General features: G+C 36.5%; 1 pseudogene; it reads left to right on the top strand.

Annotated features, from left to right (window-relative positions):
- The first annotated feature begins 1,660 nt into the window (after positions 1–1,660).
- LOC127839779 (dopamine beta-hydroxylase-like) overlaps positions 1,661–14,046 on the top strand; it is a 43,895-nt pseudogene continuing 31,509 nt past the window's right edge.

The raw sequence follows: 14,046 nt of genomic DNA, 5'->3' as shown, positions 1-14,046 counted from the left end.
GGAACTGACCTGTTCTGTGCAGCCCAAGATGTCATAAGAACAAAATGTTATTACCAACTTCCATTACTAGTGAACATCCTGGCAGCCACGTTTTTCTACAGACCAGAACCATTTTCATACACATCCAAGATATCATTTAAACAACTATTCTGATTCATGAAGATTCATGAAGCCATATAAGGAAAAATACCCAGCCCCCTGGGAGCCATATTTTTCAAGCAACTGGAACAATTTTTTAATTTGTCCAAGATATCTTTGGGACAAATCTTCTGACAAAGTTTCATGATGATCGGACAATAATTATGGCTTTTAGAGTGTTAACAAGGTTTTACTACAGCTATAGTAGGAAAAATGCCACGCTCCCTTGGCGGCCATGTTTTTCCACCAACCGGAATCATTTTCAAACTCATCTAAGATATCATTGGGACAAATCGTCTGACAAAGTTGCATGATGATCGGACAATAAATGTGGCCTGTAGAGTGTTAATAGGGTTTTACTAAAGCAATATATAACCATATTAGGAAAAATGCCCCGCCCCCTGGTGGCCATGTTTTTAAAACAACCAAAACTATTTTCGAACTTATCCAAGATATCATTGGGACAAATCGTCTGACCAAGTTTTATGAAGATCGGAGTGATAACAAGGTTTTACTATAGCCATTTAAGGAAAAATGCCCCGCCCACTGACGGCAATGTTTTCCAACCAACCGGCATCATTTTTAAACTCGTGCAAGATATTGTTGGGATGAATCTTCTGACCAAGTTTAATGAAGATCGAGTAATTAATGTGGGCCCTATAGTGTTAACAAGATTTTACTATAGCCATATATAGCCATATAAGGAAAAATACCCCGCCCCTTGGCAGCCATGTTTATCAAGCAAACGCAACCATTTTCAAACTCATCCAAGATATCATTGAGACCGATCTTCTGACCAAATTTCATGAAGATTGGACAATAAATGTGGCCTCTAGAGTGTGAACAAGGTTTTACCAAAGCCATATATAGCCATATCAGGAAAAATTCCACGCCGCCTGGTGGCCATGTTTTCAAACCAACCGAAACCATTTTCGAACTCATCCAAGATATCATTGGGACAAATCTTCTGACCAAGTTTCATGAAGATCAGAAAATAAATGTGGAATCTAGAATGTTAACAAGGTTTTACTATAGCCATATAAGGAAAAATGCTCCATTCCATGGCGGCCATGCTTTTCAACCAACCGGCATCATTTTTGAACTCGTCCAACATATTATTGGGATGAATCTTTCTTACCATGTTTCATGAAGATTGGACAATAAATATAATTTTTAATGTTTGAAATTTATTGAATGAGTCGAAAATTACTTTCCCTTCAGTATGAATTTTGCCGCTAGAGGCGCTCTGGAAGGTTTCTCATTCAGCTTTGGGAACTCGCACGGTATACATGCTATTTTTATGCTAGAGTTTGTTTTTTTAAACAATAGACGACATGGACCGAGCCACGTGTTCGGAAGACATAAATAACAATTTGAAGGAAATTTTGTTCGAATTTAGGAAACTGCAAGTAGATATAACTTCTTTGAAACAGCAAGTTAGTTTACCAGTGTCGTCTAAACAAGAACATAAAGACATTACATGGAAATTTGAAGGAAAAAAAAGCAAATGAATTCAATTGTGATGTCCATGAAGGAATCAAGCAAAGCATGTGGGAAATTAAAAACCATAAAAGCGACTACGCAAAGGATAGCGGATACGTCAGAAGGCGGGTGGGAAACTGTAAGACAGTACGAACAGAACCCCCTCGCGAGTGACTCTGATGACGAGTCGAGAATCAATAGGGAGGAATCGAAAGATCTAAAGAAACAGAAGGCTATGCAGGCGAAGTTGAAGAAAAAGCCAGCCGTCATGTATGAACACTCGGACGCAGTCCGCCAGTTGCTTGAGGGACAGGTAGGAGCACGTCCGGCGCCGTACCCGTTACCACAGAGGCCCACACCACCGTCGATTGGTTCTTTTCGTGGCTACTCTGGATGGGGTCCCCAGCTCGGGTCATGCTTCGCGTGTGGACAGTTCGGTCACTTTCGGCGGACTAGCCCCACCACCAGAGGTCAGCAAGAGAGCGCTCAGGCCAGGAAGTAGTGATGCCACTGAGGCGAGCCCACCCGAGATCAAAAGTGCTGTATTTAAAGATGAGTATTATATTTATGAACAAGATGACATATTTACCAATGATTATTTTATTTACGAGCAAGGTCAGAAAGACATTATTATTAAAATATATTGAGGGAATCCAATTTTGGTACACAAGATAAACGAGTTATGTTTTTGGATGATGGGTTTGGTACACATGATAATTATGAGGAGACGAAAAAGCGTGCGTCTGACATAAAGAATGATTTGATTCTCTCTGGGTTTATCCCTAACGTAGATAAATGTATTTGGGAACCAGTACAGGAAATGGAGTGGCTGGGTGTTAATATTAATATGGGAGAGTTTTCAATAAGAATTCCTGAAAGAAGAATTAGCAAGGCTATGAATACCATCACGTTTTACTGGGCTCTGAATATATACCAGTAAGAAAGGTAGATAGTTTTATTGGTCAATTTTTTTTTCTATGAGTATTGTTATTGGCCCTGTAGCTCAAATAATGACTAGATATTTGAGTATCGATTTTGCGAAAGAGTGCACGTGGAATGCGTACGTTAAGTTGTAAATCGATTTTGTAGAGCAATTGGCATTTTGGAGAGAAACGCTTAATTTGCTTAACAAAAGATTGCTTGTCACTACTGGCGCTTGCTCAAAAGTAGTATACAGTGATGCATCTGCTGTGTCTTATGCCAGATATGAGGTAGGGACGGTCAATGGTTTGGCGCATGGGTCATGGTCGTCAGAGGAGACTAAAATGTCTTCTACTTGGCGGGAACTTTGTGGAGTTTATAGAGTTTTAAAGTCATTAATTGATGTGCTTGCAAGTCACCGCGTTAAATGGTTTACAGACAATCAGGGAGGTTGTGTTATTAAATAAGGTTCTATGAAAAAATATTTACAAGATTTAGCTATCACAATTTTCCATTTAACAGCGAAATATTCAATTTCTTTAGAAGTTGAATGGAATCCGAGAGAAGAAAACGGATTTGCACATTATTTCTCTAAGATTGTAGAGAGGGATGACTGGGGAATTAGTTTGAATGTATTTAAAATGTTGCAAAGCAAATGGGGCCATTTAGATGTAGATATTTTTGCGTCAAAGCATAATGCAAAACTTTTAACATTCTTTAATAGATTTTGGTGCCCAACATCTGCAGGTATCGATGCTTATACATTTGACTGGAGCATGTTTTTTGGGCTGTACGTTCCTCCTGTTACTCTAATTCCCAGAGTTTTGAGTAAAATGGCGTATTGTAAAGCGAAAGGCGTTTTGGTTGCGCCAGAATGGAAATCGGCTAGTTTTGGGCCACTTATATGTGATAATTCTGGCGACTTTAGTGCATTTGTTAAAGATTTTATCTTTTTGCTTACAAATAAAGATTCATATACACCATGCAGAAATGGTGTTGGCATATTTGGTACAGAAAACCTGCGGTTCAGAATGATTGCTTTTTTTCGTTGAGTTTTAAAGGTCAAATCGTCATGTGTTATTTACCGAGGGAGGTAATTTAGGTTATTATAACAACCATATCATGAATTAGGTGTTTCCCTATATAACTAATTCTGTTTTAGCCCCAAATTCATGGAAGTATCGGCTGCCATGGTTGTAATATAAATTGGAATGGATTTGTCTGTTTTTCAAATGTGTGTGTTTATGATTTTTTTATTAACACGAATTTGTGTGTTTTAATACATGTATGTTGTTAATTTTACTCGTGAATGAGTATGCGCTGATGGTTCAGCGGGTAAGGCGCTTGCCTTAATAGAAGCCACAGTGGCTTGTTACAAACCATGTGTGGGAACGTGCGTATAAGCACGGTACGCCTTGCCGGCATCGGCTGTCGGGTAAGTAGTATACATCGGAATGTATCAGTTTGTATTGAACTTTTTATTAACATAAATTTGTGTGTTTACATCTGTTTTTTTTCAGAGACATGCAGGTGATATAAACGCGCTGCCTTGGTCTTGGTGGGGGAGTTTCCTTGCTGTAGGAGTTACTCAAAGAATCAAGAGCTATGAATACATCAGAGGCATACAAAAGGGGGTTTAAAAGGTGGTGCGATTGGGTTTTGAGTAAAAACTTAATCAGTGAGGATACTTTTCCCGCCAAGGCGTTTAATGTGGCTTTATATATGACATCTTTAATTCAAACTTCTCACTCACCAAGTCCTATTGTGAATGCTTTGTATAGTATACAGTGGTATTATGACTTGTTTTACTTACAATCACCAACCGATTCTAATTTGGTTAACACTGTGTTAGAGGCTGCTAAGAGGAGACTAAGCAAACCTTCGAAAAGAAAAGAACCAATTACTGTATCTGTACTTGAACAAGTTTTTCATTGTTTGTATACAGAAAATAATGGGTTTAATCAAAGGACAATTTGTGTACTGTTACTTTCTTATGCTGCATTTTTAAGAAGTAATGAGTTGCTGACTTCAAAGAGATGTGATATAATTATTTACCCAATGTATATGAGTATTTTTATTCAGTCATCCAAGACCGACAAGTATCGGGATGGAGCATGGATGCCTTTAGCTAGAACTGGTTCTGTTTTATGCCCAGTAGTTAATCTTGAAAGATATTTTGTGTTGGCTAAGATACCAAGGGATTCAGAATGTTTTGTCTTCTCTCAACTGTCAAAAACAAAAGACGGTTTTAAAATAAGGCAATGTGATAAACATTTATCATACAGCAATTTAAGAAAACTTGTAATTGATGCTATCAAACCTTTTCTAAGTGATATAAAATGTTATGGTTTGCATTCATTGAGATCAGGTGGAGCCACGGCGGCAGCTAGCATGGGTATTCCTGACCGCTTGTTTAAGCGTCATGGACGATGGTCCAGTGAGTCCGCGAAGGATGGTTATGTTAAGGATTCGATAGATGACAGGCTAAGGGTGTCGAAGTGTATAGGTTTGTAATTGTATATGTCAATTTTAAGAACAATTGTTATAATATTGTATTGTTTTACAATTATGTTACGTCTAGTAGCCAGTTCTTTTAATTCAGCCGGTATGCGAGTCCCAACGGTTTACCAAAACAACAGAGTTTTTGTTTGTTTGCTATATAGGCAAAGGAGAGATGTAAGGGAAATATAATTTTCGATGTTTGAAATTATTGAATGAGTCAAAAATTACTTTCCCTTCAGTATGAATTTGCCGCTAGAGGCGCTCTGCAAGGTTTGTCATTCACAGTTTACATGTTATTTTATAGTAATATGCTAATATTCCATATTATGGAAATTATATATTGAATTGAATTATTGATATATGTATTGGGCTAAAATTACATAGAATGTCACTGTATGATGACTGTTATAAAGATTGTAGTATGTGATGTATGTTTAAAGGTTTGATGATGATAATTATGTTAAGTATAACAAGGCTATTGCCAAGCAATATATGTCCCCTACCGGCTCCACAATTGTCAGATTTTTTATTATATTTGTTGCCATAGCAACCAGAATTTTTGACGTAGGAACATAATAAAATGACGTGCATAATGTCCATATTGCCATCTATCCATCTTTCAAGTTTCATGAAAAAATATAAAGATTTTTAAAAGTTATCGCAGGATCCAAAAAAGTGTGACAGACTCACGGACTGACGGACAAACAGAGCGCAAACCACAAGTCCCTTCCGGTGAAACCGGTAGGGGACAAATAATAAATGGTTCATTCAGCCAGTTTCAGCCAGTATGCGAGTCCCAATGGCTAGTAGCCGGTATGCGAGTCCCAACGGCTAGTACCAGCCGGTATGCGAGTCCTAACGGCTAGTACCCAAAAACAGACTTTTTGTTTGTTTGCTATATAGGCAAAGGAGGGATGTGAGGGAAATGTGGCCTCTAGAGTGTTAACAATGTTTTACTATAGCCATATATAGCCATATAAGAAAAAATGCCCCGCCCCTTGGCAGCCATGTTTTTCAAGCAAACGTAAAAATTTTCGAACTCATCCAAGATACCCATGAGACCAATCTTCTGTCCATATTTCATGAAGATTGGACAATACATGTGGCCTCTAGAGTGTTATCAAGGCAAATGTTGACGCCGCACAACGCACGACGGACGACGCACGACGGACAAAAGGCGATCACAAAAGCTCACCATGAGCACATTGTGCTCAGGTAAGCTAAAAATGAATAGATGTGCTTTTTAAACCATGTTTCACAAAAAAAATTAGGCGGTTGGGGGGGGGGGGTCGGGAGTTGAGAGGGGGTATAGTGTGGTCATTTATTAGATGATCTTTCAAAAATAAGGAACAAATGGGGAAAGAATGGGGAAAAAATTATTGGGGTGATTCTTGGGTGGGATGGTTGGACGGTCTTTCAAAAATAAAATAATGAAAAAATAAATATTTGTGTTTTTTTAACGTTTCACAAAAAAAATATTTAGAGGGGGGTGGGGTCGGGGGTTGAGAGTGGGGTATAGAGTGGATTGTGGTCATTTATTAGATGAACTTTCAAAAATAAGAAAACATGGGAAAAGCATTTTTGGGGGAGATTCTGGTGGAGCGTGGGGGCTGTTTTGGGTGGAGTTTATTGTTGTATGTAAGGTAAGGGTTGTTTTGTCAAAGTATGAATCAAATCTGATCATAAATAAAGAAGTCATGGAAATTTTAGCAAAATATTCTAATTTGACCTTGAGAGTCAATGTCATTCAAAGGTAAAGGTCAAATTCAATTCAACTTGCCAGGTACAGTACCCTCATGATAATTTGAAAGTATTTGAAGTTTGAAATCAATAGCCTTGCTATTTTAGAAGTAAAGTGGATCTTAACACAAAATTTAAACACATATTCAAAGTTACTAAGTCACAAAAAGGGCCATAATGCCGTCAAAATGCCAACCAGAGTTATGCAACATGTCCCCTTATGATAGTTAGCGAGTGCTCGAAGTCTGAAATCAATAGCCTTGAAACCTTAGGAGTAAAGTGGACCAAAACACAAAACTTAACAAAATTTTCAATTGTCTAAGTATAAAGGGGCCATAATTATATCAAAAATGCCAGTCAGAGTTACATAACTTTGCCTGCACAGTCCCCTTATGATAGTTAGTAAGTGTTGCAAGTATGAAAGCAATAGCTTTGATACTTTAGGAATAAAGTGGACCTAAACACAAAACTTAATCAAATTTTCAATTTTCTAAGTATAAAAAGGGCACATTATTCTGTCAAAATGCCAGTCAGATTTATCTTATTGTGCCTGTCCAGTCCCCTCATGATAGTAAGTAAGTGTACCAAGTTTGAATGCAATAGCTTTAATACTTAATGAGAAAAAAGGACCTAAACACAAAACTTAACCGGACGCCGACGAAGACGCCAACGCAGACGCTCAGGTGATGACAATAGCTCTTTTTTAAATAGATGAGCTAACGAGGGAGTAGGAAGTGTAAACATGAAATGTCCCAAGAAAACGCCCTGGAATTGTATTCTGCGTGGGAGAATACAATGTATATGTTCTGTCATTCACGTGATAAAATACACCACAAAAAATTATTTTGAGTTAAATATATGTAGTAATTATATAGTTTATGTAAACTTAAATCTGAAAATTAAAAAATCAAAAACATAAATGTGACCATGCCAGGACACAAGATGTTCAAATATTTACCAATCAATTTAGCTGTATTTAGTAAAGATTGAAAGCATGGTCTAAATGTAAGCTACCTACACTTATATTTACAGCTCAATACTTCCAATACTTGCAACACCAAGACACCAAGTACTGGTTCTAGACCCAGGAAACGGACTCGAGAGCGTTTATATGAGCCTTAAGCTTTCGATGCAATCGAGCTAAAATAAATAGGATTAAACTAAACAATACTTGCAATGAGTGTGAAACAGTTTAAAAGCACCACAATACCTACTTCCATTCTTAAGTTATTGAGGGGTAACACTTTTCATACTTTAAGTAACAGTTACCCAGACACCAATACAACGTTTTGCTATGAAAACCTGCAACCTACATGTACAGAAATTCAAACTGTAAGCACACGATCTTCATCACAACAGTGACCTCGACCTTGATCCGACAGGTCACTAATGCAACCGTTTGCTAAAACTTAATGTCAGCTAGAGATATGAGATTTACAGACAAACGCTTACCTGAATTTTCGAAATACAAACAGCACAATAAAGGGCATTATTCTGTTAAACTATTGCTTATACTCGTAGATTAGTAATGAACCTTGGTCGATGACCTCACATGACGATTCTCAGAGCTCCAGATAAGCATCGTTTTATCGTTCTACGATTTGTTTTTTTTTTTAAAAAGAAAAGAAAATCAAAATCCATCGTATCAAAACGATTTGAGACAGACGGATCCGAATTATGACCGTCCGTTTGATCGTACGGAATTTTCGAGTTCTGGGCAGCGAAAGTTAAATGAAAACGAGATTTCCGATACCGGATCTGTGAATTAGTTGATTGTAACCAATAATATTTGCATTTCCGTTTCCGCTCTTCTGTTTATAAAATTAAACATGGCGGCTGCAAAGCGTGAACGAGTTCAAAAAAACTTCATTCTGCGACAGCGCCAAGTATACTTGGTTTCATTTCGTGGCGAGAACAAAGTCCAAAGTCTAGTGTTGGCAGTCTATTATCTTCTATAGTGTCAAAAGCGGTTGATGAGGTGGAATCGACGATCCCCAAACCCAAACATCGCGGTATCACGCAAAAACAGATCTCGTCATGGAATAATGACTTTCCCTGGATACAGATTGAAGGCTCGGATGTCTATATTCATTTGAAGTGTTCTTCTTGTATTAAACACAATGTGGCGAGAGAGGGCTTTTAAATCCAGAAAGGGACCGGTATGCACACAGTAGCTCATGCAAAGGTCAATAGAGTTAAAAGTTTAGTTTGTATATAATATTTTTCATTGTAAGAATTATTTTTTTTTAATTATGAATTTTGGGAAAAAAACTAATTGCGAAAAGAACTTGTAGTGAAAACTAATTTACCCGAAACCTTATCTGGAGCTCTGGATTCTAAAGGCAAGTATGAAGTTTAAATCTACTATCTGTAGTTTTTACAAACATATGTTCTTGTTCCTGACAAACTTTAAAATAAATTACAACTTGCATGCCAACCTCAACCTGACTTATAAAAGTACAAAAGTTGGCATAATCATGTTCAGATGAATATCAGAGTTATATGTCTTCTTCAGTAACTGTTTGCTAAGACCCTGATCACTTATGTTAAGTTTTAGTAGACATAGAGTTATTGAGTTGTAACCCCCAAAAGTAAACCTAAATTTTATAAGTACTATGGGACAAAATTGAAGGTTAGAGTCATTGGCTTTGGTAAGGATGGGAGTATGTAGTAGTTATGCTAAACTGCGAATTATTGAGAGTTATAGAATTTTGTATACCTCACACAATTATCATTAACACATGTGTGAAATGTCAATTGAATGCCTGTAGTAGAAACCTTTATGAAGAGATTTTGCACATTTACCATAATTCTGCTAAAGTGCAGGTCAGAGTGATGGTTCTTGTCAGTGACCTCATACAATGACCCAGAAAATAGTGACCCCAACACATGTGTCAAGTTTCCATTGATTACCTGCAGTAAAACAGTGAATTGGAAAAATCATTACCAGAGCATTACGAATATATTTGGATGCGCTCGGACTATTCGGTGATATCAGGACCTTACAGTGTTTCTTTTCGTTCAAATTTGGGTCCGGTAGGGGGACCAATTCCCAGAGGGAAAAAGTATATATTTGTCCCAAATGGGAACTACACATTCCAAAAAAAAAGATTTTTATATGTCTAAACATGTCAAATCATCTCTAAATCTAGCTCTATAAGTTGAACCTTAGAAATATAGTAATGATATCACTTTTATTATCAATTTTAAAGTATTTGTAAGCATAAAACAACCAACATAAATTTACCAATTTTAGGCGAAAGTACTTGATATTTCCCAATCCAAAGGGACCCGGTCCCATTCCCAAAATGGTGGACTAAACCACACTACCTAATGATCTGCATTTTAATATTCTAAAGATAATTGTGTGTAGTAGTTATGACTGTTATATGTTCGTGTATGCCGTTGATTTGTGTTGACATTCATAAGGAACATGAACCCATATGTTGAAGTTTTTACAAAAGTATAAACAATGACATTTTTCTTCAAAATCGCACTTCAGCGCTACGTGAGTTGGTTAACTACCAAAAACAATTACCTCGAACAAATTTCTTAACATGCAATTGAATACAAGAAGAAGACAAATGATATGCCATCATATGAAGATGTTGGACATTTACCTTGACCAACTTTCTAAGTACAAAAAGGCATATAATTCTGATATATTGCAGGTCAGAGCCATGGACTTGGTCAGTGACCACACACAATGACCACAAACATGTCTGAAGTTTCAATGAAATACCTGTATTAAAAACAGTGATAATAGATGTTGCATGATTACCAGAGCATTTCGCAGACGGTAACGTCGTACAATGAGAAAGTGTTGCTCTAACTATTCGACAAATAGTCGAGCTGAAAACATTCGCTACTTTTTTTCTTAAAGAGGTGGAGCCAATAAAAGGAAAATACGCTTAGAAAAGGTGGGAGCGCCAATCAACAATTTATCAAGAGATGTGTTTGTCAGAAACACAATGCCCCTATTGCGCCGCTTTGAAATTAAATTTCAACATATCATTTGGCAGGTTAAGAAATTATCTTCCTTTTAAAGCTTATTACTTCCCTTGGATTGTATTTTTTTACTTTTGACCTTGAAGGATGACCTTGACCTTTTACCACTCAAAATGGGCAGCTTCATGAGATACGCATGCATGCCAAATATCAAGTTGCTATCTTCAATATTGCAAAAGTTATGGTCAATGTTACAGTTTTTTCGGACGGACACACAGACAGACAATCGGACTTACAGTTCAACTGCTATATGCCACCCTACCGTGGCATAAAAATAGTGAAATTACATTTGTGATTAAACACAGATGATGGTACCATGATTTGCAAAATCATGTTGACTAAATGGAAAAAAAATACCTTTTTTAAGTCTTATACAATACAGGTAAACCTAAACAGTAGTTTGAAAATAATGTCTGTAAGGCTGATAAGTTCTGACATCACGATTTAATTCCCGTTTCTGTGTCTGTAACCAAAATATCAATGTAAAGCCTGCACATATGATAATCAATATATATCAGATGTAAAAATGGCTTCTGAAACATATACAATACGATAATCATCAAACGCATGCAAGTTAACATTTTTTTAAAGTAAACAATCAATATTAAATAAATCAGTACTGTTCCGTTTATTTTATTAAAATTATAAACAAACGTCAGGTCAAACGTATCAAATGTGTCACAACAATTCTATCACATTGTACCTTCATCGGTAAAACGTTATTACCAAACAGAGCGCGTTCATGATCAAGATAATGCATCCTAGTTAACAAAAATATCTTTATGAAAAACGAAATCGTTGTTAATGAAATAGTTTACGAATATTTATTTTCTGTATAGTATACGAAGCCTTTTCCTGGTTGCTGACTTGTATTAATTGTGTAGGTATAGTTTAAAACTTTATATTTACATATTGGTTTTTTTAATTTCAATAATATTTGTAATGTGAATTGTTATACTTGCGTAATTTGGATTGTAATAATGAAATACGCAAAGTTCCATCATTGATGAAATTTCAGTCATGGGATAATAACATGTGATGCCACTTTAATATCATATAGTGTAAATTGGCGCCAGCTCCAGTTCTTTGTGCTATCAACAAATGACTTTGTGAACATAAAATCGTATATATTATTCACTCAAACGTGTTCTTGTTATCACTGATAAAATTGGGTGTAATTTTGTTTTCTTCAGACATGCACAATCATCATATAGCTTTTGTTAAATCCACCATGTCATAACTTGACTTAATGTCAAACAGTCGTGGAAAAAAATATCGCTAATAAAATCCGTATTCAATCAAACTATACATTATTTAAGATGTACTGAAAATTCTAGTCAAACTTTAGGAATAGCATGACTATTGCCAAGCAATAAAAGTCCCCTACCTACGCAGGATCGATCCACCATTTTCAGCAATATATGTAGTTTATGTGTTGCCATAGCAACCAGAATTCTTGACGTAGGAACAACATGAAATAACGTGCATAATCGCCATATTACCATCTATCCATGCTTCAAGTTTCATGAAAAAATATGAAGAACTTTAAAAGTTATGACAGGATCCACCATTTTCAGCAATATTTTTAGTCTATTTGTTGCCATGGCAACCAGAATTCTTGACGTAGGAACAAAATGAAATGACGTGCATTATCTCCATATTACCATCTGTTCATGTTTCAAGTTTCATGAAAAAATATGCAGAACTTTTAAAGTTACCGCAGGATCCAGAAAAGTGTGACAGACTGGAAGACACACAGAGCGCAAACCATACGTCCCTCTCCGGTTTCACCGGTAGGGAAATAAAAAAAGAGATTATGGAGATTCAAGAGCACCATACTGCACTGCCTAGCGGGTGTAGACCGCTCATATATTTTTTTCTTTTTAAAGGTGAAGGGACCTTTCTCAATACTTCAATCAAAAAGGAGGGAGGGGTGGGTGGAGAGGGGTGAATAGTGTGGCGGTGTGGTGATTTATTACATTATCTTCAAAAAATAAAAAAAACTATAAAAAAAATGGGGGGGGGAGATTTTTCGGTGGGATGGTTTGACGGTCTTTCAAAAATAAAATTATAAAAATAAATATTTGTGTTTTTAAACCATATTTTAAATAAATATATTATTTTTTTGTTGTGGGGAGGGGGTTGTCGGGGGTGGGGTCGGGGTTGGGGTGAGAGGGAGGTATAGTGTATTGGATGATCTTTAAAAAAAAAAAGAAACATATGCAAAAAATATATACAAAAAAGTTGGGGGGGTTCTGAGGTGGGGCGTGGGGATGGTTTGGGTGGAGTCTATTTTAGTATGTCAGGTAAGAGTCGTTTTGTCGAAGTATGAATCAAATCTGATCATAAATAAACAGGTTATTACAATTTTAGCAAAATTTAATTATTTGACCTTGAGAGTCAAGGTCATTCAAGGGTCAGGGTTAAATTCAACTTGCCAGGTACAGTACCCTCATGATCGTATGAAATTATTTGAAGTTTGAAACAATAGCCTTGATACTTAGAATTAAAACGGACCTAAACACAAATTTAACCAAATATTAAAAGTTATAAGTAAAAAAAGGGCCATAATTCCATCAAAATGCCAACCAGAGTTATGCAACTTGCACTGAACAGTCCCCCTTAAGATAGTTAGCGAGTGTTACAAGTCTGAAAGCAATAGCTATGATACTTTAGGAGTAGAGTGAACCAAAACACAAAACTTAACCAAATTTTCAATTTTCTATGTATAGAGGGGCCATAATTCTGTCAAAATGCTAGTCAGAGTTACATGACTTTGCCTGCACAGTCCTCTTATGATATTTAGTAAGTGTTGCAGGTATGAAAGCAATAGCTTTGGTACTTTAAGATTACAGTGGACCTAAACACAAAACTTTTCAATTTTCTAAGTATTAAAAGTGCACACAATTCTGTCAAAATGCCAGCCAGAGTTATCTAATTTTTCCTGCCCAGTCCCCTCATGATAGTAAGTCCCAGTCCCCTCATGATAGTAAGTAAGTGAACAAAGTTTGAATGAAATAACTATGATACTTGAAATAACTATGATACTTCATGATAAAAAATTACCTAAACACAAAACTCGACCGGACGCCGACGCTCAGGTGATGACAATAGCTCTTTTTTTTCAAAAAAAATAGATGAGCTAAAAATTGATTATCGCGCTGTTGGAACAACATTGGAATGTATCTAACACCCACAAAAATTAATACTGCTGGGGAGTTTGATTTCATACATTAGGGCCTGAAAGGCCAAAAG

Source organism: Dreissena polymorpha, chromosome 7 (genome assembly GCF_020536995.1).
Source record: "Dreissena polymorpha isolate Duluth1 chromosome 7, UMN_Dpol_1.0, whole genome shotgun sequence".
Taxonomy (NCBI): Eukaryota; Metazoa; Mollusca; class Bivalvia; order Myida; family Dreissenidae; genus Dreissena; species Dreissena polymorpha.
This window is presented reverse-complemented; position numbering and strand designations above follow the sequence as displayed.